Here is a 26,339-nt window from a genome sequence, read left to right as displayed (position 1 = left end):
ACCTGGCCAGGTAAAAATAATTTAAATAAAAGAAAATATAAGTACCACCAACAACCTATCTGCTCAAGAATGGAGAAATCTGGAAATTATCTCTGATTCTTCCTTTTTTTCTCATCCTACGAAACTAGTCCGTCACTAAGATTCACCTGTTTAACATCCAAAATATTTCTTGATTCATCCACTTCTTTCCGTCTTTGCCACCACCATCCTCAAATATGCCACCAGCACCTCTTCCTAGTTATACACAGCCTTGTGTTGTTTTCCTTCCTTCCAACCTCGCCCCTTCTCAAGGTAATAAATTTACTATTCTCAAGGCAATAAAACTGATCTGCATAAGAGGTGAATCAGGCTGGGCACAGTGGCTCATCCCTATAATCCAGCACTTTGGGAAGCTGAAGTGGAAGGATCACTTGAGCCCAGGAGTTTGAGAGCAGCCTGGGCAACCTAGAGAGACCCCGTCTCTAAAACAGAAGAAGGAAGGTAAATGAGATCATGTAAAACCCTAAAATGTCTTTCCATCACCCTCAAACTGCAATACAAACTCCAGTAGTTACCCCTAAGGCCCTGCTGGATCTGACCGCCACCTGCCTGTTCAACCCCAGCTTGATTTGCTCCAGTCTCTTCCTTGTTCATTAAGCTCCAGCTTCATTATTTTGCTTTCCTCCAATTCCTTTAAAAAAAAAAAAAAAGCCAAGATCTTTGCTGCTTCAGGCCTTTACCTATATTATCTACATGCATGGAAAAGTGCTTGCCTTGCTCCTCATCCAACTGGTCCCATCCCATCCAAGTCTCAACAGAAACATCACCTCCCCAGGGAGACCATCTCCACCAACCTATCAAAAGTAAGTCACTCCTGGCATAGTCAATTTCATCTTACTTGCTTCCTTCATCACATTTTTCATTGTATTGTTTTATCTATTCATTTGCTTTATTCTTCTGGTCCTCCAGTAGAAAATTAGCACCATAAAGGCAAGGACCATGCCCTATCTCTAGTATCTGGCACAGTACCTGTTTGAATAAATTACATTCTACAGTGAATGCAAATATCATTTGCATCTCTCCAGGCAGTTTTCCAGGTTGTACTATTCTTCGGAGTAAGCACAACAAACTTGCTTAAGGATTAAAGATGTCTGACAACAGTTCTCCTTAATGTGTGACACAGCATCAGTCACTCTCCAAACTGCTAAGACGTCTCCCTATGGGGCTCGTGCAACAGTTTATCTATTTATATTGGAGTGAGTAGAGAATAGGAAAAGCACACAGATAAACTGATTCGGGGGTGGGGAAGAATGCTGTTTTTAAAAAGTGATCAATACATCTTCCTTGGATAGTAGGGAGGAACCCCTATCTTGACAGGCTTTTGGGAGATGGGGTCAAATGTCAATTTCCACTTGAATCACATCAGTATGGGTGCCATAACAGCCTAGCATTTCATAATTATGATGACTATTAAAATTGTAATAATGCAAGAGAGCAGGGAACCAGACGATGAAAAGGGATAGGCAGCTAAATACCCTCACTGTGTTCTTCAGACATTTTAGTCATAGCTACACCATAATCATTAAAAAGATCTGCAGGATATTAGAGTAATGCTGGTGATGGGGCACTTGCACTTTCTTTGACCGGAAAATACCTAATTATTTTGTTACCTTAAAATTTAACCCCTGTCAATTCCTTTTTTTTTTTTTTTTTTTTTAGACGGAGTTTCGCTCTTGTTGCCCAGGTTGGAGTGCAATGGTGCAATCTCAGCTCACTGCAACCTCTGCCTCCTGGGTTCAAGTGATTCTCCTGTCTCAGCCTCCTGAGTAGCCAGGATTACAGATGCATGCCACTAGGCCTGGCTAATTTTTGTGTTTTTATTAGAGATGGGATTTCATCCTATAGGTCAGGCTGGTCTCGAACTCCTGAGCTCAGGTGATCCACCTGCCTCAGCCTCCCGAAGTGCTGAGATTACAGGCATAGGCCACCATGCCTGGCCATCCCTGTCACTTCTATAACCCATCCTGTCCAAAATCATGATGACTTATCTTAAGGACTATTGGACACATATTTGAAAGGAAAGGTGTACACTGAGATGATGTTGAGATCTGAAATCACACAGTCCTCTCTTCCCTCCCACTTACAATGGAACAGAAGCCCAAGTCCTTCCTTGAGGAGAAGGAGGAACCAAATGATTCCTCACCATCCTTTCCAGCTGTAAGAGTCAATAACTGGATGATCCATCATTTGCTGAATGAACTTAGCCTAGGAGAGTGGATGGTAGTAAACTGTGGAAATGTCATAAGCCTCATCATACCCGCTAAGCAGCCAAACCTATACATGAGCATCCTATAAAAAGAAAATCCCAGAAGAGAGAAAGAAAAAATATCAAATTTTATATCAGCAAACACCAGGAGGATGAAATCACACTCTATTTATTTGCTCATTAAGCAAATATTCATTTAGCACTCACTATGTAACTGGCACGGTGCTTGAAACTGGAGGCAGATATGTAAAATAAGGCCCTGGATTCAAAGAACAGTGGAAATGGCCTTCAAAATAAATAATTAGGCACAGTCTCATGAATGCTGTTGTGGGAGTCAGTATTGCAAAGTTCTGTAGGAATCCAGAAAGGTAAGTAGCGCTACTGAGAGAATAAAAAAAAACTTCATCAAGGAGATGATATCTGAGTTGAACTTTGAAATATGGATAGGAGTTTCCTGGTAATTTAGGAGAAGGGGATTGCAAGAAGAAGGAATGGCATACATAAATGCTTAAAGACATATTTGGAGTGAGAGGACCAGGGATGAGTTTCCCTGTCTGCCCTGGTATCAAGGCAGACAGGGAACTGATTTAAAGTGTACTGTACACCTTGCTAAAACCTTAGATTTTTTTTCCTTTAAACAATGGACATAACTGAATGACTTCTACTAAGTGTACTTCATGATCAGATTTCTTTTGTTAAAAAAAGAATTCTCTAGTAGAATTGCAGAAAATTAGAAAGGGAAAAAGTCAAGGAAACCAGTCAGGAGGCTACTATTAATAGTCCAGCCAAGAAATGAGGGTGTGCCTTAGCATATAAAAAGATGTTCAACTTCAGTTTAATGAGAGAAATTCAATCTAAATCCACACTGAGATACAATTTCTCACCTATCAAGATAGTAAAAATTCAAATTCTTGAGAACACATGCAGTTGGTGAGGATTTAGATAACAGGCTTCCTTATGTATTGCTGGTTGGAGTACAAAATAGTACAACTCATATGGGCTGGGCGCGGTAGCTCACGCCTGTACTCTCAGCACTTTGGGAGGCTGAGGCAGGTGGATTGCTTGAGGTCAGGAGTTTGAGACCAGCCTGACCAACATGGTGAAACCCTGTCTGTACAAAAATTACAAAACTTAGCCGGGCGTGGTGGCAGGCATCTGTAATCCCAGCTACTTGGGAGGCTGAGGCATGAGAATCACTTGAACTTAGGAGGCGGAGGTTGCAGTGAGCTGAGATACACCACTGCACTCCAGCCTGGGCAATAAAGCAAGCCTCTGTCTCAAAAAAAAAAAAAGTACAACTCATACAGAGGAGAATTTGGCAATTTCCAGTAAAACAATGTATGCCTCTACCCTTTGATCTAACAATCAGATTTTTAGGAATTTTTGGAATTTATCCTGAAGATAATTCTACAAATACCAAACAATGTATATATGAGATTATCCAACTGCAGCATTATTTGCATTAATAAAATAATGGAAATATTCCCAAATGCCTATTCAAAGGAGTCTGATCGAACAGATGATGGTAGATTCACACAATAGAATATTATGCAGCTATGAAAAAGAATGTGAAAGATCTCTATAAATTAATATTAAGTGATTTCCAGGATATACTATTAAATGAATAAAGCAAGATGCAGAAGATAATATAGACTATGCCACCTTTTGCTTAAGAATGAAAAGGAAATTAAAAATATGAGCATACATATTTGCCTAATTAAAAAAAAAAGAAAAGAAACACAGGAAATACATTTCAGAAATAAGTGAAAAGGGTTACCAAGAAAGGATGGATGAAAATGAGGCAGAAAAGATACGGATAAGAGCAATGGGGAGATAATTCTTTTAAGCAAAGCCTAAGGTTGAACACAAATATAAAAAGTTAATTGAACTTAGAAATAAGGTAAGTATATCCCCTCTCTCATCACTGCTTTCAACATTGTACTGAACGTCCTAGCTAATGAAATAAGACCAAAAAAGTAAGTAAAATATATAGATTGGGAGGGAAGAAATGAGACTGTCTTGGTTCCCAGATGGCATGATCATCTATGTAGAAAATCTGAAAGAGCAATAATAACAACAACAAAAACTCCTGGAACTAATAAGCAATTATAGCAAGTCTGCACAAAACAAGGGTAATATACAAAAGTCAATAACTTTCCTACACACCAACAATAAACAAGTGAAATCTGAAATTAAAAACACATTACCATTTACACTTACATTGGCACCCAAAAATGTGAAACAGGTATAAATCTAACAAAATATTTAAAGATCTATATGAGGAAAACTACAAAACACAGGAAAAATGTAAAAGAAGAACTAAATAAAAGAATAGATATTTCATGCTGATGAACAGGAACACTCAATATTGTAAAGGTATCAGTTCTTCCAAATTTGGCATACAAAGTCAATGCCATCCCAAACAAAATCCCAGTAACTTATTTTGTAGATATTGACAAACTGATTCTAAAGTTTACATAGAGAGGCAAAAATCCCAGAATAATCAGTAATACAATATTGAAGGAGGAAAACAAAGCTAGAGGACTGCCACTATCTGACTCCAAGATTTACTCTGAAGCTACAGGAATCAAGACAGGGTGGTATTATGAAAGAATAAACAAATAGATGAATGGAACAGAATAGAGAGCCCAGAACCAGACCCATATAAAGAGACATTTTTTACAAAGAAGCAATGATAATACGATAGAGGAAAGATAGTCTTTTCAACAAATGGTGCTAGGACAATTGAATATCCACATGCCAAAAAAAAAAAAATCTAGACACAGACTTTGTACGCTTTGCAAAAATTAGCTCAAAATACATCATGGACCAAAATGTAAAACACAAAACTATAAAATTATTTGAAGATAACATAGGAGAAAATCTAAATAACTTTGAGTATGTCAATGCCTTTTTATACACATCATCAAGGGCACAATCCATGAAAGAATTCATCAATAAACTGGACTTTTCTGCTCTGTGAAGGACAATGTCAAGAGAATGAGAAGACATGCTATAGACTCGGAGAATATATTTGCAAAGGAGATGTCTGATGAAGGACTATTATCTAAATACACCAAAAAACCTCTTAACATTCAACAACATGATTTTTAAAATGGGCAAAGTGGGAGGGGGAAATGGAGAGAGGTGGGTGATTGGGTACAAATTTACAGGTAGATCAAAAAATAAGTTATAATGCTTGATAGCACACTAGGGTGACTATAGTTAGCAAAGATATATTAAATTGCTGCTATGTAGAAGAGAGGACTTGAAATGTTCCCAACACATAGAAATGATAAACACCCAAGATGATGGGTACCTGAAATACCTTGACTTAATCATTCCACATTCTGTGCATGTAAAAAACATTCACAGGTACCCCATCGATATGTGAAAATATTATTTATCAATAGAAGAAAAAAATTGAGACAGTTTCTACTATATTGTACCCTCTAAATTATTAATATTTTTATGAAAGCAAAAAGTATTTGCTATCATTTAGTAATGTAAATAGTTTTAAAATATAATTTTATCTTCATCTCAAACTTTTCAATTTTTTATTTTTGTATGTTTTATATAATAGATAATGTGTTAGTAGAGTAATACATCAAAGTCTTCACAAGCAAATAAATATGTATATATCTAAAAACTGGGCAAAAGACTTAAATGATACCTCACCAAAGAAGATATGCAGATGGAAAATAAAAATATGAAGAGATATTCCACATAATTTATCATTAGGGAATTGCAAATTAAAACAACAATGAGATAGCACTACACCCCCATTAAAATAGTCAAAATTCAAAACACTGAAAACACCAAATGCTGATGAACATGTAGAGCAACAGGAACTCTCATTCACTGCTGCTAAAATTGCAAAGTGGTATATAGCCACTTCAGAAGATAGTTTGATGGTTTCACATACAACTAAACACACTCTCACCATATGATCGAGCAAGTGTGCTCCTTGGTATTTACCCAAATAGATTAAAAACTTATGCCTACATGAAAACCTGCACATGGATATATATTGCTATAAACTTATGAAGTTTAAAATTAAATTTGAAACTGCTTTATTCATAATTGCCAAAACTTGGAAGCAACAAAGATGTCCTTCACTAGATGAATAGATAAGAAAACTGATGCATGCAGACAATGGAATATTATTCAGCCCTAAAAAGAAATGAACTATCAAGCCAATAAAAGACATGGAGGAAACTTAAAAGCATTTTGCTAAGTAAGAAATACCAATTGGAAAAAGCCACAGGTTGCATGATTTCAACTAGATGACATTCTGGAAAAGTCAACACTATAGAGACAATAAAAAGATCAGTAGTTGTCAAGGGTTAGGGAGAAGAGAGGGTTAAATAGGCAGAGCACAGATTTCTTGGGCAGTGAGACTATTCTGTATGATACCATAATAGTGAATATGTATCATTATATATTTGTCAAAACTCATAGAATGTACATCACCAACAGAGAACCATTATGTAAACCATAGACTTTGGATGGTAATGATGTGTCCATGTAGATTGATGGATTATAACAAATGTACCACTCTGGTCTGGCTGTTGATTGTGAAGGAAATTGTGCACTGTGTGCAAAAAAAAAAAGGTATATAGAAACCTTCTGTGCCCTTCATTTACTTTTGCTGTGAATCTAAAACTTCTCTAAAAAATAAAGTTTTTTAATTTTTTTAAACTATCTAAATTCAATAGCATATCCACATAGCAAAACCAAGTAATTTTCAAAGAATATATTCTATATATCATTAGTAGGACACATATTCTATGGACAAACTGCCAATAAATATAAATTTTACTTAGTAGTTTATTAGTAGTAGTAATAATGGCATTATATTCTGAAACTATTTTATGTATATTGTAACATAAAACAAACAAAAAATGTTAATATTATTGGGAACCAAAGTTTTCACTGTGAAAGAAAAAATAAAAATTTAAAATTTGTTAAAGGCTAAGAATACATCTGAATTATAATTATCAGTATGAACTCATGATTTGTAAAAACATATTTTTTATCACTTTCATTAAAAGGGCTTAGGTATAATGACACGCTAATAGCAATGAGCACATCCAACAACCAGATCTTGGTTTCTAAATATCATTCTACACTAAAAAGAACAAGGGTTCCAGGTCTAGGACTGGAGTGCAAGTTGAGCCTGAGATATCTTCCCTCCCACTCCAAAGTAAAGAAGGACTCGGGGGGATGGGGGGGGTGGTGCAGAGCAAGATGGCCGAATAGGAACAGCTCCAGTCTCCAACTCCCAGCGCGAGCGACACAGAAGACCGGTGATTTCTGCATTTTGAACTGAGGTACTGGGGTCATCTCACTGGGGAGTGCCGGACAATTGGTGCTGGTCAGCTGCTGCAGCCGGACCAGCGAGAACTGAAGCAGGGCGAGGCATCACCTCACCTGGGAAGCGCAAGGGGGAAGGGAATGCCTTTTCCTAGCCAGGGGAACTGAGACACACAACACCTGGAAAATCGGGTAACTCCCACCCCAATACTGCGCTTTAAGCAAACTGGCACACCAGGAGAATATATCCCACACCTGGCCGGGAGGGTCCCACGCCCACGGAGCCTCCCTCAATGCTAACACAGCAGTCTGCGGCGATCTAACCAAAAGGCAGCAGCGAGGCTGGGGGAGGGGCGCCCGCCATTGCTGAGGCTTAAGTAGGTAAACAAAGCCGCTGGGAAGTTCAAACTGGGTGGAGCTCACAGCAGCTCAAGGAAACCTGCCTGTCTCTGTAGACTCCACCTCTGGGGACAGGGCACAGCTAAAAAACAACAGGGGAAGCAGCAGAGGCCTGTGCAGACGCGAACGACTCTGTCTGACAGCTTTGAAGAGAGCAGTGGATCTCCCAACACGGAGGTTGAGATCTGAGAACGGACAGACTGCCTGCTCAAGTGGGTCCCTGACCCCTGAGTAGCCTAACTGGGAGACATCCCCCACTAGGGGCAGTCTGACACCCCACACCTCACAGGGTGGAGTACACCCCTGAGAGGAAGCTTCCAAAGTAAGAATCAGACAGGTACACTCGCTGTTCAGCAATACTCTATCTTCTGCAACCTCTGCTGCTGATGCCCAGGCAAACAGGGTCTGGAGTGGACCTCAAGCAATCTCCAACAGACCTATAGCTGAGGGTCCTGACTGTCAGAAGGAAAACTATCAAACAGGAAGGACACCTTACCAAAACCCCATCAGTACGTCACCATCATCAAAGACCAGAGAGAGATAAAACCACAAAGATGGGGAAAAAGCAGGGTAGAAAAGCTGGAAATTCAAAAAATAAGAGCGCATCTCCCCCTGCAAAGGAGCTCAGCCCATCGCCAGCAACGGATCAAAGCTGGTCAGAGAATGACTTTGACGAGATGAGAGAAGAAGGCTTCAGTCCATCAAACTTCTCAGAGCTAAAGGAGGAATTACGTACCCAGCGCAAAGAAACTAAAAATCTTGAAAAAAGAGTGGAAGAATTGACAGCTAGACTAATTAATGCAGAGAAGGTCATAAACGAAATGACAGAGATGAAAACCATGACACGAGACATACATGACAAATGCACAAGCTTCATTAACCGACTCGATCAACTGGAAGAAAGAGTATCAGCGATTGAGGATTAAATGAATGAAATGAAGCGAGAAGAGAAACCAAAAGAAAAAAGAAGAAAAAGAAATGAACAAAGCCTGCAAGAAGTATGGGATTATGTAAAAAGACCAAATCTATGTCTGATTGGGGTGCCTGAAAGTGAGGGGGAAAATGGAACCAAGTTGGAAAACACTCTTCAGGATATCATCCAGGAGAACTTCCCCAACCTAGTAGGGCAGGCCAACATTCAAATTCAGGAAATACAGAGAACGCCACAAAGATACTCCTCCAGAAGAGCAACTCCAAGACACATAATTGCCAGATTCACCAAAGTTGAAATGAAGGAAAAATCTTAAGGGCAGCCAGAGAGAAAGGTCGGGTTACCCACAAAGGGAAGCCCATCAGACTAACAGCAGATCTCTCACAAGAAACTCTACAAGCCAGAAGAGAGCGGGGGCCAATATTCAACGTTCTTAAAGAAAAGAATTTTCAACCCAGAATTTCATATCCAGCCAAACTAAGTTTCATCAGTGAAGGAGAAATAAAATCCTTTACAGATAAGCAAATGCTTAGAGATTTTGTCACCACCAGGCCTGCCTTACAAGAGACCCTGAAGGAAGCCCTAAACATGGAAAGGAACAACCGGTACCAGCCATTGCAAAAACATGCCAAAATGTAAAGACCATCGAGGCTAGGAAGAAACTGCATCAACTAACGAGCAAAATAACCAGTTAATATCATAATGGCAGGATCAAGTTCACACATAACAATATTAACCTTAAATGTTAATGGACTAAATGCTCCAATTAAAAGACACAGACTGGCAAACTGGATAAAGAGTCAAGACCCATCAGTCTGCTGTATTCAGGAGACCCATCTCACATGCAGATACATACATAGGCTCAAAATAAAGGGATGGAGGAGGATCTACCAAGCAAATGGAGAACAAAAAAAAGCAGGGGTTGCAATCCTAGTCTCTGATAAAACAGACTTTAAACCATCAAAGATCAAAAGAGACAAAGAAGGCCATTACATAATGGTAAAGGGATCAATTCAACAGGAAGAGCTAACTCTCCTAAATATATATGCATCCAATACAGGAGCACCCAGATTCATAAAGCAAGTCCTTAGAGACTTACAAAGAGACTTAGACTCCCATACAATAATAATGGGAGACTTCAACACTCCACTGTCAACATTAGACAGATCAACGAGACAGAAAGTTAACAAGGATATCCAGGAATTGAACTCATCTCTGCACCAAGCGGACCTAATAGACATCTATAGAACTCTCCACCCCAAATCAACAGAATATACATTCTTCTCAGCACCACATCGCACTTATTCCAAAATGACCACATAATTGGAAGTAAAGCACTCCTCAGCAAATGTCAAGAACAGAAATTATAACAAACTGTCTCTCAGACCACAGTGCAATCAAACTAGAACTCAGGACTAAGAAACTCAATCAAAACCGCTCAACTACATGGAAACTGAACAACCTGCTCCTGAATGACTACTGGGTACATAACGAAATGAAAGCAGAAATAAAGACGTTCTTTGAAACCAATGAGAACAAAGATACAACATACCAGAATCTCTGGGACACATTTAAAGCAGTGTGTAGAGGGAATTTATAGCACTAAATGCCCACAAGAGAAAGCAGGAGAGATCTAAAATTGACACTCTAACATCACAATTAAAAGAACTAGAGAGGCAAGAGCAAACACATTCAAAAGCTAGCAGAAGGCAAGAAATAACTAAGATCAGAGCAGAACTGAAGGAGATAGAGACACAAAAAACCCTCCAAAAAATCAATGAATCCAGGAGTTGGTTTTTTGAAAAGATCAACAAAATTGACAGACCGCTAGCAAGACTAATAAGAAGAAAAGAGAGAGGAATCAAATAGACACAATAAAAAATGATAAAGGGGATATCACCACCGACCCCACAGAAATACAAACTACCATCAGAGAATACTATAAACACCCCTATGCAAATCAACTAGAAAATCTAGAAGAAATGGATAATTTCCTGGACACTTACACTCTTCCAAGACTAAATCAGGAAGAAGTTGAATTCCTGAATAGACCAATAGCAGGCTCTGAAATTGAGGCAACAATCAATAGCCTGCCCACCAAAAAAAGTCCAGGACCAGATGGATTCACAGCTGAATTCTACCAGAGGTACAAGGAGGAGCTGGTACCATTCCTTCTGAAACTATTCCAATCAATAGAAAAAGAGGGAATCCTCCCTAACTCATTTTATGAGGCCAACATCATCCTGATACCAAGCCTGGCAGAGACACAACAAAAAAAGAGAATTTTAGACCAATATCCCTGATGAACATCGATGCAAAAATCCTCAATAAAATACTGGCAAACCGGATTCAGCAGCACATCAAAAAGCTTATCCACCATGAGCAAGTGGCTTCATCCCTGGGATGCAAGGCTGGTTCAACATTCACAAATCAATAAACGTAATCCAGCATATAAACAGAACCAAAGACAAGAACCACATGATTATCTCAATAGATGCAGAAAAGGCTTTTGACAAAATTCAACAGCCCTTCATGCTAAAAACGCTCAATAAATTCGGTATTCATGGAACGTACCTCAAAATAATAAGAGCTATTTATGACAAACCCACAGCTAATATCACACTGAATGGGCAAAAACTGGAAAAATTCCCTTTGAAAACTGGCACAAGACAGGGATGCCCTCTCTCACCACTCCTATTCAACATAGTGTTGGAAGTTCTGGCTAGGGCAATCAGGCAAGAGAAAGAAATGAAGGGTATTCAGTTAGGAAAAGAAGAAGTCAAATTGTCCCTGTTTGCAGATGACATGACTGTATATTTAGAAAACCCCATTGTCTCAGCCTAGAATCTCCTTAAGCTGATAAGCAACTTCAGCAAAGTCTCAGGATACAAAATTAATGTGCAAAAATCACAAGCATTCTTATACACCAGTAACAGACAAACAGAGAGCCAAATCAGGAATGAACTTCCATTCACAATTGCTTCAAAGAGAATAAAATACCTAGGAATCCAGCTTACAAGGGATGTCAAGGACCTCTTCAAGGAGAACTACAAACCACTGCTCAGTGAAATCAAAGAGGACACAAACAAATGGAAGAACATACCATGCTCATGGATAGGAAGAATCAGTATCGTGAAAATGGCCATACTGCCCAAGGTTATTTATAGATTCATGCCATCCCCATCAAGCTACCAATGAGTTTCTTCACAGAATTGGAAAAAACGGCTTTAAAGTTCATATGGAACCAAAAAAGAGCCTGCATTGCCAAGACAATCCTAAGTCAAAAGGACAAAGCTGGAGGCGTCACGCTACCTGACTTCAAACTATACTACAAGGCTACAGTAACCAAAACAGCATGGTACTGGTACCAAAACAGAGATATAGACCAATGGAACAGAACAGAGTCCTCAGAAATAATACCACACATCTACAGCCATCTGATCTTTGACAAACCTGAGAGAAACAAGAAATGGGGAAAGGATTCCCTATTTAATCAATGGTGCTGGGAAAATTGGCTAGCCATAAGTAGAAAGCTGAAACTGGATCCTTTCCTTACTCCTTATACGAAGATTAATTCAAGATGGATTAGAGACTTAAATGTTAGACCTAATACCATAAAAACCCTAGAAGAAAATCTAGGTAGTACCATTCAGGACATAGGCATGGGCAAGGACTTCATGTCTAAAACACCAAAAGCAACGGCAGCAAAAGCCAAAATTGACAAATGGGATCTAATTAAACTAAAGAGCTTCTGCACAGCAAAAGAAACTACCATCAGAGTGAACAGGCAACCTACAGAATGGGAGAACATTTTTGCAATCTACTCATCTGACAAAGGGCTAATATCCAGAATCTACAAAGAACTCAAACAAATATACAAGAAAAAAACAAACAACCCCATCAAAAAGTGGGGAATGGATATGAACAGACATTTCTCAAAAGAAGACATTCATACAGCCAACAGACACATGAAAAAATGCTCATCATCACTGGCCATCAGAGAAATGCAAATCAAAACCACAATGAGATACCATCTCACACCAGTTAGAATGGCAATCATTAAAAAATCAGGAACAACAGGTGTTGGAGAGGATGTGGAGAAATAGGAACACTTTTACACTGTTGGTGGGATTGTAAACTAGTTCAACCATTATGGAAAACAGTATGGCAATTCCTCAAGGATCTAGAACTAGATGTACCATATGACCCAGCCATCCCACTACTGGATATATACCCAAAGGATTATAAATTATTCTACTACAAAGACACATGCACACGTATGTTTATTGCGGCACTATTCACAATAGCAAAGACTTGGAATCAACCAAATGTCCATCTGTGACAGACTGGATTAAGAAAATGTGGCACATATACACCATGGAATACTATGCAGCCATAAAAAAGGATGAGTTTGCGTCCTTTGTAGGGACATGGATGCAGCTGGAAACCATCATTCTTAGCAAACTATCACAAGAAGAGAAAACCAAACACCGCATGTTCTCACTCATAGGTGGGAACTGAACAATGAGATCACTTGGACTCGGGAAGGGGAACATCACACACCGGGGCCTATCATGGGGAGAGGGGAGGGAGGAGGGATTGTATTGGGGAGTTATACATGATATAAATGATGAATTGATGGGTGCTGACGAGTTGATGGGTGCAGCACACCAACATGGCACAAGTATACACATGTAACAAACCTGCACGTTATGCACATGTACCCTAGAACTTGAAGTATAATAAAAATAAATAAATAAATAAATAAATAAATAAATAAAAAAGAAGGACTCAGAGTCCAAGGGTCATGGTAAAGGTTCACAGGCCCTGACCTGAAGGATCAATCTGGACAATTTATAAACATTGATTCAGCAAGGATCATGAGAAAATGGTGACGCCACTGGGTAACTGTGCTGGGCATCAGGATTTTCATACAGCCTAAACCTATTACTCACAGATTGCCTACTAACTATGAAGGCAGAAATTACTTTTACAATTGAGAGATATAATTGGTATTTTCCTTTCTCTCTTCCAGGCTTTTCTTTTCCTAGGATGCTAACTAAGCTGCTGTCTGTGGTAACTTTACACTGTGTCAGTCTAACTAAGCAGGAACCATGCTTCCCAAAATTCACTCCCCTGCATGTCCCAGAATAGAGCTGGTCAAATTAGGAATTTGTGAGCGACCTGGAAGGTGGACATGAAACAGCATGGTCAATGAAATGATGTTTTCTGGGGCTTAAATTCCACTGAGTTAAGGGTCATTCCAGTCATCTGCTCTTCCATCTAGTTCCTACTGCTTCCATTTCTAGGATGTGAGATCAAAGTGCTGGCTTAGGGAATAGAAGTACAGGATTAGTTTTCTTATCTCCCCTCTTAACTTCCCTCATCATACCATAACTTGTCCTGGAAGCCATGAAGAGAAAAATAACACCTCTTATTTAAACCCCAAACCAACCCACATGGGGGATCCAGGAATTACCTAAAGACCCTGTGTGCTTGGTCAAAAATAAAGAAGCTCATTTAAATATCTGTGACATCAGTGGAGCAGACACTGACGGACAGATGGACAAGACTGTAAACTGCTATGTCCCCCAAAGTTCATGTGTTAAAAGTAATTGCCATTGTAACGGTATGAAGAGGTGAGGCCTTTAAGAGGTGATTGGCCATGAGGCTCCATCTTCATGAATGGACTGATGCCCTTACCACAGGAACAGTAGTTATCACAGGAGCTGGGCCCTGATAAAAACAATGGGTGTGGCCTGATTTCCTCTCTTCGTCTCCTGTAATCGCTTCTGCCTTCTGCCCTTCCGCCATGGGACAACCCCCACCAGATGCCAGTGCTGTGCTCTTGGACGCCCCAGCTTCCAGAACTGTGAGAAAGAAGTTTCTTTTCTTTATAAATTACCCATTCTGTGGTATTCTGTTATAGCAACAGAAAACAGACTAAGCCAGTGGCATTTTTAGTATAATATGCCCTATAAGCTTAGCAGAAAAATCACTCGGCCCACCATGTTAGTGACTCATGGGTGTTAATAGTGACAATTCAAAACTCTACTGGGGATACAGCCAATTTCTGCTTATCCACAAATAGATGATTACTTTGCCAAGTATTTGCACAGCAATCTGTTCCAGCTTGGGCTACCACAGTAGGCCCCAGCTTGGGTGGGGTCAGCGCTGTATAAAGGAATGTGGAGAGGCCAGGCGTGGTGGCTCATGCCTGTAATCCCAGCACTTCGGGAGGCAGAAGCAGGTGGATCACTTGAGTTCAGGAGTTCAAGACCAGCCTGGGCAACATGGCAAAACCCTGTCTCTACAAAAAATACAAAAATTAGCAAGCCATAGTGGCATGTGCCTATAGTCCCAGCTGCTCGAGGGGCTGAGATGGGAGGACTGCTTGAGCCCAGGAGGCGGAGGTGGCACTGAGTGGAGATTGCACCACTGCACTCCACTCTGGGCAGCAGAATCAGACCCTATCTTAAAAAAAAAAAAAATAGGGCCGGGCGCGGTGGCTCAAGCCTGTAATCCCAGCACTTTGGGAGGCCGAGACGGGCGGATCACGAGGTCAGGAGATCGAGACCATCCTGGCTAATACGGTGAAACCCTGTCTCTACTTAAAAATACAAAAAACTAGCCGGGCGACGAGGCGGGCGCCTGTAGTCCCAGCTACTCGGGAGGCTGAGGCAGGAGAATGGCGTAAACCCGGGAGGCGGAGCTTGCAGTGAGCTGAGATGCGGCCACTGCACTCCAGCCTGGGTGGCAGAGCAAGACTCCGTCTCAAAAAAAAAAAAAAAAAAAAAAAAAAAAAAATAGGATGTGGAGCGCAGGGGTGGTGGTGATTGGGAGTAGAATATAGAGTGACCATTAAGGGGGTATTTTCAGCCCAGCATAGGTCTGATTATATTCTAAGGTGAAATGTTATTCATCTGTGCCACTCCATATTTACTAAGCATCTACTGTGACCGTAACACTGTGTAAGCCAGTAGGGATTCAAAACCTATAAAACAGAATCCCAACTTCAGAAACCTTAACTTGAGCTTAAGACAAACCATAGACATAAAAATTATTGCATCAATACCCACCTGCAATGATAAATGCCTGAGCATGCTGAACAGACAGGAGAGAGTTTGGAAGAGAAATTATCCACCATGTAATGCAATAGGCAAATCACAGGACTGAGGGAATTCTCCAGAAAGAAATGAGAAAGCAATAGGAGCAAGGAACATACTTACTAAGCATCTATTAATAATGCTACTAACAGCTGCCATTTGGAGGCATTTACTGAATGCCAAGTGCTTTACCTGTGATTTCTCATTTAAGTTTTGCAACCATCATGTGATAAAGTGAATTACTAATCTCATATTTTAAAGTTAACAAAGTGCAGTTTCAGATAAGTAATTACCTCAAGTCACACAGTCTGTAAATAACTGAGCATAACTCATAAACAGGTTTTTCCAGCTTAGAGTTTATACTCTTTCTATGTCTAGGCCTGGGCTCTTTCTTCTGTTTCCTTTCTCACTAGAAACACATCATATTATGCCATGTGGAACCCCCATGGCCTCTGCCTTCAAGGAGCAAGTCATGTACACAAGATGGTGGGGGACAAGAAAATGTTGACCCATGCTGGGTGCGGTGGCTCACGCCTGTAATACCAGCACTTTGGGAGGCCGAGGCGGGCAGATCACGAGGTCAGGAGATCGTGACCATCCTGGCTAACACGGTGAAACCCTGCCTCTACTAAAAAAACAAAAAAATAAAATTAGCCGGGCATGGTGGCAGGCACCAGCTACTCGGGAGGCTGAGGCAGGAGAATGGTGTCAAACTGGGAGGTGAAGCTTGCAGTGAGCTGCGATTGCACTACCGCACTCCAGCCTGGGCGACAGAGCAAGACTCCATCTCAAAAAAAAAGAAAGAAAATGTTGAGCCAAAGGGTGATTGAAAGCCCAGATGTATGGTAATGGCAAATCATGCTGCAGGGAACGTGGTTCACAGGGATGTCTCTCAGGGAGGTGTTGCGCCTTAGGAAGAGGTCACCCTTCTGAAAGCATCACATCCCTCTAGCTACCTCCATGGAATTCTACCAGTGCTCCCAGGACAAAGTCTGCATACAAAAATTGCAAACTGCAACAGCAGCCCCTCAAGAGGTCTTTTTACCTGATGCTACACAACAGGGCATGCTAATTATGCTTAAATAGCAGAAAAATGGCTCATAGGTGGCTGGATGGGGTAGATTATGGATGTAAGAGGCCACTACCATTCATTCCCAAGCCCAGTCAGCCTATTTGAGTAACGGTGGTGCTCCTGGGGCAGAATGTATTACCCCCTGCCTGCAATGTGCCTAACTAGTGTCAATATTGACAGAGGAGCTCATGGGACAACAGATGGATGGAGTGAACCAAAAGACAGCCACTTCTCAGTCTTCACTGTGAAGGAGGAGTGATCCAGACAAAGTGGTGCTCCACTTTCACCTTAGCAAACCTGATCGCCTACTCATAAACATCCAGGTAACTCCCAGAGAAAAGTGAATAAGAAATGGCAAGGGTGCAGTGAAGCATTGGTATTTCTGTCTTAGCAAAAAACAAATCCTCTCCCCATCACTTGACTGTAATTTTCTTCTGTGTAATTTTCTAGCAATAGTTGGCAGGTTTGGGAATCACTAGCACATAGTCATTAGCTGTAAAAACGACAGTCGATGATTCTGGGAGTCCAGAGAGAAGAGAACTGGCCAAGAAAAACCCTGGGGAATGCCAACATCTAAGGCTGTGGTGTGAAGAAAGGAAGCCCATGGATGAGATAGCTTTTCAATGATCGCGGATGTACGTGAAGAAGAAGAACCAGGACTGAGGGGTATCTCAGGAGCCCCAAAGTGTCAAAGGCAGGAGAAAAATCCAGGAAGAAGAGAGCTAAAAAATATCCCCTGGGTTTGGTACATATGTCATGAATGACATTCTCATGAGAGGTTTGGTAGAATGATAGGGTTCAGAAGACAGCCCCATATGGAATAAGGAGCAAAAGGGAGGTGAGGATGCAGACGGAAAGGAGAAGAGTTTTCAGAGATGTTTAAATAAGAAATTGGAGGGTTGCTGGCGGGGAAGGGTCAGGGGATAATTTTATTTATTTATTTATTTTTTGAGATAGGGTCTCACTTAGTTGCCCAGGCTGGAGTGCAGTGGCACAATCCTGACTCTATCTCCCCAGGCTCAATTGATGCTCCCACCTCAGCCTCCTGAGTAGCTGGGACTACAGGTATGCACCACAACGGCTGGCTAATTTTTGTATTTTTTGCAGAGTTTTGCCACGTCTCCCAGGCTAGTCTGGAACTCCTGGGCTCAAGCCATCCACCCAGCGTGGCCTTCCAAAGTGCTGAGATTACAGGCAGATGCCACCTCACATGGCCGAGAATAATTTATTGAAGATGGTAATTATTTGAGCATAATGAGACGCTCAACAATGAGAAATCCTAATGGAAGTGAAGGTGCTGATGGAAAAACATTGGTAGACATTACAGGGAGAGTCTGGAATATGAGTCCCTCAATCAAACTCCCAAAGTTTTCTCGAGAATCTATAAACCACTGAAATCATTCTTTGATATCCCTTTTTAACCTGCTCAAGGACAGGAGGCCCAGACTGGCCGTCTCTGCTAGCTGCCACTAAACAGTTTACCTGCCACCCCCTAAACACTCCCAGAAAGCATAGATAAGATTTATTGTGTACACACTACAGTTTTTCCTCAACCTCCATTTATTTTTATAAATCCTTAACTAGGCTTCAGAGCTGATTCCCTCACATATGAGGAAACAATTTGCATATAAAATAATTAACCAACATGCAAACTAACTAGATGTTTTTGAGTTATTTTTTGACAAGAGAAAAAATCTCAGAAGATGCAGGAGCAAACGGCAATGCCGGACGTAGGACCCAAACAGGTTGGGAGATGACAGGACCAGAGGCAGCATGATGAGGTTGCCTTTAAGTAGGAGAGGGGACGCTCTGGGCTCTGACCCTGGAGGAAGTGCACAAAGGATGTATAATTGATTGGCAGGGGAAATGGACAGGGAGGTTCCAGAGGGATGGAGTGAGCAGAGCAGGGAGTCAAAGAGCTGTCTGCTCAGAGTGCAGAAGGCCATGTGTGACGAATGGCAAAGGTTTTTAAGTTGTTGAAGAGAATAGGAAAGGGATGTACCAAGAAGATAAAACATTGCTGGTATTGGGCATCAAAAGACTCAGTTGAGGCTGAGACACAAATTGTGGCAGTGTGCACGGCGATGACATTTCCCCAAAAAAACTGTTCAGCTGCCCAGGTGTGAAAGGATAGGAGAGTAGGGGTAGGTATTTTGTTGAGCTGGTGCAGAGGAAGGATGGGTGTGGGGAGGCAAAGATATCAAGGGTGTTGAGGGGAGAGTAACTCAGATGATCACAGGACTTGGGCTGGGAAGGGAAGGGAGGGAGGCGAGGAGGGTGCTTCTGTTAGCCAGCGTTCTCTTTAGAGGGAGCAGGATCCGCTCCAGCTAGTTTAGCAGAAAGTGATATAGATAGCTCAAAAAAACCCCTGAGAGGTGCAAAGAAACAGACTCTTGGCTGAGCTTCCAGGAATGACTCCCCACCACACACGGTGGAGCCGGCCCATCAAAGGAGCTGAGCCTCCGCCATCATCACGAAGTTTGCACTTGGGGACCGGCCACCACAGCTGCCCGCGAGAGAACCAAACCCCCACTGCCACCATCCTCCTGGAAAACAGAGGCCTCTGCTCTGCCTCCCCTGGAGAACTCAGTTTTGAGGCAAAGCCTGATATAGAAGCATTAGGGTTGGTAACACCTAAATCACACATCTGCCCTGGCAGCAAGGGGGCAAGGGGGACCTGCGTGTGTGTGTGTGTGTGTGTGTGTGTGCATTTCATCTCCCTTCCCCCTCGCACCCCCATTGGGAGGTTGGTATTTACACTATGAAAAACCATCAAAGTGTGGAAAGAGTTCAGAAGGTTTTGGAGAGCCAGTCACTATAGCAGAGGACCCCAGTCCTTGGGCTGTGGACTGGTACCAGTCCATGGCCTGTTAGGAACCAGGCTGCGCAGCAGGAGGTGAGTGGCAGGTGAGTAAGCTTTACCACCTGAGTTCCACCTCCTGTCAGATCAGCAGCGGGCATCAGATTCTCATAGGAGCATGAACCCTATTGTAAACTGCACATGTGAGGGATCTAGATTGCTCATTCCTTATGAGAAGCTAATGCCTGATGATCTGAGGTGGAACAGTTTCATCCTGAAATCATGCCCCCTTCCACCTGCCATTGGTTCATGGAAAAATTGTCTTCCAGGAAACCAGTTCCTGGTGCCAAAAAAGGTTGGGGCCCACTGCACTATGGGGGATAGCAAGGCTGCTGCTAGGGTATGTGCTGCTTCTCTGTTAAAATATCCCGCTAGGCATATGCAATCCTGCAGGCACATGACTTAGCAAGGTCTGTTCTTTATACGAAGAGAAACATGCTTCTTCTTTGGGGGACATTACCCGCCCCAGTGCACAGCTTGCTGAGTAAAGTGCAGGTTGGGGTTCAGCCCCTCCCTGACTCCTCAACTGGCAACACCATTTGTGCCAACTCCAGAGCTGACTGCCTGGGAGGAAACAGAAGGAAGCAGGGCCTCTTGGCCTCTCGGAGTCTCTTCAAAGTCGGAGAGCAAGTGTGGTGGGAACGAGATGATGGCGAGTCATAAGGATGGGTGCTGTGGTCACAGCATGAAGCACAGGGGTGTAAGACTTCTGGGCGACCCTCAGCGTGGGATAGCAAGTCCCGTGGAAGGATGGAGTGCGGTGGTGATAAGATCTTGAAACTGAGGAAGCAGTTTGAGAGGCAGATCATCTACAGGGGTATTACAAATTGAGAGGAAGAAAAAGAAGAATGAAGCCAGATTCCAAAGCTCGCAGTGGAAGAATCACAAGGAGACAGTAGGTGACAACAAGAGGAGATAGAGCCAGGGGGTAATAGCCTCGGACAACTTCACACAAGGACAGCAGTAGCCATGGGAGCAAACAAGCAACAACCACAACAGCCCAACTTTCCCCCCCTAGCCTGTTGCTACCTGGAACATCAATTTATTCATTTAAGCCAGTATTTATGTATTTAAACAAATAATGAACCTCCATGTCTTAGTCGGCTCAGGCTGTCATAATGAAATACCATGGCTTAAACAATAGGAATTTATTTTTCATAGTTCTTGTATGAGTCCATTCTCGCACCGCTTTAAAGAAATACCTGAGACTGGGTAATTTCTAAAGAAAAGAGGTTTAATTGGCTCACGATTCTGCAGGCTGTACAGGAAGCATAGTGGCTTCTGCTTCTGGGAAGGCTTTAGGAAGCTTCCAACCATGGTGGAAGACAAAGAGGGAGCGGCAGGTCTCACATGGAGGGAGCGGGAGCGAGAGAGAGAGAGGAGGAGGTGCTGCACACTTTTAAATAACCAGATCTGACGAGAACTCCCTCACTATCCCAACGACAGTACCAAGCGGGGTGGTGTTAAACCATTCATGAGAACCCGCCCCTATGATCCAGTCACCTCCCACCAGGCCCACCTCCAACACTGGGAATTGCAATTCAACATGAGATTAGGGTGGGGAGACAGATCCAAACCATATCAGTTCTGGAGTCTGGAAGTCGGAGATCAGGGTGTCAGCCAGCATGGCTGGGTTCTGGTGATGGCCACCTTCTCACTGTGTCCTCGCCTGGGGTGGGGGCAGAGAGAGAGAACACAGAAGATGTTCTGTCTTCTGGTGTCTCTTCTTATAAGGTGTCTCTTCTTATAAGGACACTAATTCCACCATGAGGGTCCTACTCTTACGACCTCATCTGAACCTAATCACCTCCTAAAGGCCCCTTCTCCAAACACCATCACTTTGGGTAACCCAACTGGTTATTCCCACCCTGAGCCTTCCCCCATAACTCTTAGACCACTGTGCTTCATGTTGTGACCACAGCTCCCATCCTTCTGACTCCCCGTCATCTCGTTCCCGCCACACATGTTCTTTGACTTTGAAGAGACACTGAGAGGCCAAGGGGCCCTGGGTGCCTCTGTTTCTTCCCAGGCAGTCAACTCTGGAGTTGGCACGAATGGTGGTGCCAGCTGAGGAGCTCCTCGATGTGCTTCAATGCATGATTGGGGAGGGGAGGGACACAATTCAGTCCACAGCACTCCACTGTCTGTGAACAAAAACAAAATCTCTATTCTCATGAAGCTTAGCTTCTACTAGAGGGAGGTGGACAATAAACAAAAAATAAATAAATGATATATTGAGGTAATAAAGCTATAAAAAGGTTAGGTTGGTGGGGTGAGGAGCGGCTGGGCATTACTGTGTATAGAACCAACATGGAAGATGAAGGAGTAAGACAGTGAATATCTGCATGAAGAGTTTCCAAGCCTAAGAGCAGCAAGTGCAAAGGCCCTGAGGCAGGATCAGGTTTTACCTGTGGAGCTGCAGAAGAGAGAGGGAGGAGGAGTAAAGAGAATTTGTAGTCATTGGAGTATAACTAGGGGGCCAACCAGGTAGGCACATTGTAAAGATTTCAGCTTTTACAGCTGAAGGTGGAAAGCCATGGCGGGTTACAGGGGAGCGAGGTGACATGATCGAGAAAGGTTCGAGGATGGGAACCCTGCAGTGAGAAAGTGACAAGGGTGTGCTCCTCGGGAGAAAGGTGTGTTGCAGAAAGGACAAGGAGGTGGCAGCAGAGTGGTTTGGATAGGCTGAGTGCAGTGATGTGAGGATCCCACAGGCACAGACCCCTGGGGTCTGCAGCAGGCAGAAGGAGCTGCCCTATGGAGACCCATTCTGGGAAAGGGCTGAGGTTCCATGTGGAAGCTGCCAGCAGCAAGTTCCACGAGGTCTCAGGATGGAACACGAGAGGGGATATGGCAAAGCCTGGGTGCCTCCTAGAATGTGCAGAAAGGCTCTCTGGAGAGTAGGCAGAGGCACGAGTCTCTCTGGCCAAGAGCTTCCTCGTGGTAAGTTTTGAGAGGAACAGGTAGCAAACAGTGGAAACCAGGAAAGCTGTCCAGCCAGGAAAAGCCCCCGCCCTTGAGATCTGGGTCAGCCTAAGGAGTTGGAGGAGGAGCTTCACAACGAAGAGTCCCTGGAAGGAGAAACCAGAACCAGGGAGGGAAAGGGCCGCCACCTGAGGAGACGTCCTCCTTCCCGACTTTGCCAGCCTGGTCACCTGGGCCATCAGGGGAAGGGCAGGGAGGTGCCACCTATTGTGAAGGAAAATCAGCCACAGTGTATGTCTAAGCAAAAGCCACTCTCATACCCTCGTTTGCAATTTTGTCACTTATTTGGCAACAAGCCCCCTGCAGCTGTTCCACCCTGAGAGCCTCTGCCAGGTGACCTGGCCGTGCCCAATGCCCCACAGCTGCGGCCTGCTGGCGGGGACTCCAAGTCTCCCCTGCTCCCAGCTTTCCTGACTTGGGGCTCTTGGGCTTGGAGCTGCACTGGGGGACAGGTGAGGGAGGAGGCCGGGGCACCAGCAGGAAGCTCTGGCTCTCCTTCTCTTTCCTGGTAAATGCAAAGCACAAAGCGCTCTTTGATCTGTGCCCTCTGCCAGTTCTGGCAGGGCTGCGCTTGTCACTGTTCCAAAAAGAGCGTGAGGTTACTTAGCTATGGATGAATAATAATTGGGCATTTGTCTAACAGCTACTGTACTGATGAATAATTAAAATTTTTATTACAATTGCGGCAAAGAGCACTCTACCCATACGGATGGTCTGTCAGCTATGCCAGGGGAAATGCAGGTAATTGAAGAATGTCTTCCAAGTTCTGAAATAATAGCCATAACTATGGCGAAGATGTCTGGGTAAAAGCTGGGAAAATAGGTGGAGAACCAGACCCAATCACCAGGGCTTCTTCTTTTTTGGGATGTAATAAGGTAAATCGGCTAAAGCTGGCCTTGGGAGTGCAAATGGCTGGAACAGCCAGGGAAAGCTAGGCGTGAAAATCAGGGGGAACAGAAATAAAGAGAAATAGATGAAGACTTGCTAGGCAAATGCCCTTATATAGTAGCTGATGAGGAAGACTTTGATGAGATAAGAGGGAACAGCTGGAACATAATGGAAAAAGTCTAAACTCGGGAATCAGAACACCCTTGTTCAATGGCTTGGCTTCTTTTTGACTTTCTGCATCTATAAAATGGGGATAATACTCCTTAATCATTGGCTCATGTCCTGAGGATTAAACAAGACAATGTTGAGAATATTTAATAATTATGAAGACAAACAGCAAATGCTAGTAATTATAACCCAAAAGTCAGAATTAAAGGTAACTGGGTTCAAACAGCTTAAGAGTTGGGATGGGTGGAGTGAATGAGGATACAGAAACAGTGGAGAATAAAATCAGTGGCATTGGGGTTGGACCAAATGAAATCAACAGCAGAATTTCATATGGTTTAACTTAAATACATTGTGCAAGGTAAACAAATTCCTTTAGTTATCAAACACCATTTGGTACTTCCTGGGTTTTAATAAGACAGTCCGCTCAAAAAAAGGGACCACTAGCCAGTCGCGGTGGCTCAAGCCTGTAATCCTAGCACTTTGGGAGGCCGAGACAGGCGGATCACAAGGTCAGGAGATCGAGACCATCCTGGCTAACACGGTGAAACCCCGCCTCTACTAAAAAATACAAAAAACTAGCCGGGCGAGGTGGCGGCGCCTGTACTTCAAGCTACTCAGGAGGCTGAGGCAGGAGAATGGCGTAAACCCGAGAGGCGGAGCATGCAGTGAGCTGAGATCCGGCCACTGCACTCCAGCCTGGGTGACAGAGCGAGACTCCGTCTCAAAAAAAAAAAAAAAGGACCACTAAATGATAATTATTTTGATAGGAGAGTGTCTGTGGAATTCATACACCCTCCAGTTTATACTGTGGGGTGTGACCATGGGCAGGAAAGACTATTATGCCCGACTTTTTGAGAGCATGTCATGTGCAGGAGAACCTGGACACACCTGAGAGATAAATGGCAAGAATGCTCTGGATCCCCAAACATACAAGGAGGAGGCTGTGGCTTGCTCTTCCCCTGCCCTTCATCTGTAGTGACCGGCCTTGCAGTCTATGTGATTCAAGTTTATGGTGGGAACCAAAAATCTTAATGTATAAAAGCTAAGCACTCAAGGTACATTATCTCTTTTAATCCATACAACATTCCTATATTCCTCATTTTACACAGAATAAAAATAAGGTTCAAGCCAGGCACGGTGGCTCATATTTATAATCCCAGTGTTTCTGGAAGACCTAGGTGGGAGGATCACTTAAGGCCAGGAGTTCAAGGGTAGCCTGGGTAACATAGCATGACCCCATCTCTAAAAATATTTCAAAATTAGCCAGGCATAGTGGTGTGCACCTGTAGTCCCTGCTACTCAGGAGGCTGAGGCAGGAGGATCTCTGCGCCCAGGAGATCAAGGTCACTGCACTCCAGTCTCAGTGAGAGAGCAAAACCCTGTCTCTAAAAAAAAAAAAGAAAAAGAAAAAGAAAGAAAAGAAAAAAGAAAAGAGAAACTGAGGTTCAGAGAGATTTAAGTAACTAGCTCTAGGTCCCAAGACTTCTAATGCATACAGCCAGGATCTGAAGCTTATTTATCTCTTAAGAACAATCAAAACATTCACTATAATAATTCCCTCCAGGCCAGAGGCGGTGGCACACGCCTGTAATCCCAGCACTTTGGGAGGCCGAGGTGGGCGGATCACCTGGGGTCGGGAGTTCGAGACCAGCCTTGCTAACATGGTGAAAACCCGCCTCTACTAAAAATACAAAATTAACTGGGTATGGTGGCGGGCCCCTGTAATCCCAGCTACCCGGGAGGCTGAGGCAGGGGAATGGCTTGAACCTGGGAGGCGGAGGTTGCAGTGAGCCCAGATCGTGCCACTGCACTCCAGCCTAGACAACAGAGTGAGATTCCATCTCAAAAAACAAAACAAAACAAAAATCCCTCCATAGTTACATGGCAGGTGCAGCACTGACCATAGTGCAGTCCATTTTCCTTACAATCTACTAGGAGAAATGATAGTGCAACAAATTAATTCAGCAAGTATTTGTTGAGTGCATTTGTTCAAGGTATGAAGAAACCAGGTATAAATGAGAGATGAAGCCCCGTTCCCAGGAGTGACTATGAGGTGAGCATCATGTGCTGGAGTGTCCAAAAACAGGTGGACAGCAGGCAGGCTGGCGTGGAAATGGACAGACGGGACTGGAAGGCAGGAACCTGGGTCCAGTCCTGGTCTCACCGTCACTAGGCCCACGATCTCTGTAAGCCCCTCAACTGCTGAGTCAGTTTCATCGTTTGTAAATAAGAATACTGTTGAGCAGATGCGTGCAGGTGAGAGATTGTCCAAAAATGCTTTGAAAACGATGCTAAGTAACTGTTAGCTTTTATTATCCCTATGTTTCTGCTAATCAAACCCACGATAGTTTTCTACAGCAATCTGTGAG

General features: G+C 43.0%; 1 long non-coding RNA gene across 2 annotated transcripts in view; it reads right to left on the bottom strand.

The window, feature by feature from the left end:
* The window catches only part of LOC117090509, a 148,093-nt gene that overhangs the window by 46,037 nt on the left and 75,717 nt on the right, over nt 1–26,339 (bottom strand). Inside the window, exon 3 of one of the 2 annotated variants that reach the window (XR_004440033.1) lies at nt 147–670. The exons of the other annotated variant lie outside the window; for it this stretch is intronic. This is a non-coding gene — a long non-coding RNA (uncharacterized LOC117090509). The remainder of the gene's footprint in view (nt 1–146; nt 671–26,339) is intronic. 2 annotated transcript variants of the gene reach the window in all.

The sequence above is a fragment of the Trachypithecus francoisi genome, unplaced genomic scaffold (assembly GCF_009764315.1).
Source record: "Trachypithecus francoisi isolate TF-2019V2 unplaced genomic scaffold, Tfra_2.0 Lachesis_group11, whole genome shotgun sequence".
In the NCBI taxonomy this organism is placed as follows: domain Eukaryota; kingdom Metazoa; phylum Chordata; class Mammalia; order Primates; family Cercopithecidae; genus Trachypithecus; species Trachypithecus francoisi.
This window is presented reverse-complemented; position numbering and strand designations above follow the sequence as displayed.